General features: G+C 40.4%; 1 pseudogene; it reads right to left on the bottom strand.

The window, feature by feature from the left end:
* Positions 1-343: 343 nt before the first annotated feature.
* LOC134946136 (5S ribosomal RNA) lies at positions 344-462 on the bottom strand (annotated as a pseudogene).
* Between the last annotated feature and the right edge of the window lie 742 nt (positions 463-1,204).

Below are 1,204 nucleotides of genomic sequence, written 5' to 3' on the forward strand. Positions count from 1 at the left end.
CACGTATGACCATGTATGAAAATTGTATCAGGAAGGAACACCATTAAGTGTTACACAATAATGTGTGGAATGTTCAGATCCTTAATTATACCTGGATAATTGCATAATGGAGGGTGGCTACATCACAAGCAACCTCCGTCTGCTAAGAATCTGTACAAACTTGGTTTGTATTAATACAACCCTGAATAGGGTAGGGTTAGTGAATGAGAGAGCCCACACACTATGTGCTGATATCTGATAGTTAGCCACTGTCTTAGATTGGTAAACTTATTAAGGATTAAGAGAATAGTAGGAATCAGTAAAGTAGTGATACTGCTGTTGGCGTTATTGCCCTAGGTAGATCTTCCTACTTCACCGGGTATTCCCTAGTAGTCACCCGTCTAGGTACTGACCCAGCCCACCTCCGTTTAGCTTCCAAGATCGGACGAGATTGGGCGTGAACGGAGGGGTATGGTCGTAGAGAGAAATTGCCCTACATCGCCAATGAGAGTGCACCGAAGCGGAAGGATGGATTCCTTCTCGGGAGAGAAAATAATAAGAATGTATAGATAATAAGATGTGAATCTGCTGTCCCCGTTAGACTGGCGGGACGTGTCCCGTAGGGGACTAGTCCGCCTGAATCGTGGATGAGAGTTCACGGAAGGAAGGAAAGTGAGAATGTAGAAAAAGAATTACAAAGTCATATAGGACACATATTTGGACGTTCTTAATTTCTTGCGGTCACCTGTTGGATTTCAATTAGATATGCATCTTGGTGATGATAAGCAGTATCGTACAGATGATACAATTAAGAAGAGAAGCATAAGGTGCCGAGAGATAAACACACTAAATATTCACTTATGACAGTGGAAAAGTATGAATTTTTAAACAGTGGTGGGCACACGGTATTTACCTAAAAAATGTGTGTATTTTTTGTTTGAAAAATAAATATACACACAGTATTGATTGAATATGCACTCCTATGAGAGGGTATTGCAGGTAGTGTTCCTGCTAGGAATACCTGCTAGTCTTGCAGGAAAATAAGTTGTTTTAATATACACACAGACTTGTTTATATATACACACCTATGAGAGGGTATTGCAGGTGGTGTTCCTGCTTGTTAGAAAAATCCTGTGTTATTTTTAAAAAGGGTCTGATTGTGTGCCTGCTGGAACAGCAGGAAGACAAATTTTTTGAATATGCACACCTATAGTAGGGTATTGCA

The sequence above is a fragment of the Pseudophryne corroboree genome, chromosome 7 (genome assembly GCF_028390025.1).
Source record: "Pseudophryne corroboree isolate aPseCor3 chromosome 7, aPseCor3.hap2, whole genome shotgun sequence".
NCBI classification, from domain to species: domain Eukaryota; kingdom Metazoa; phylum Chordata; class Amphibia; order Anura; family Myobatrachidae; genus Pseudophryne; species Pseudophryne corroboree.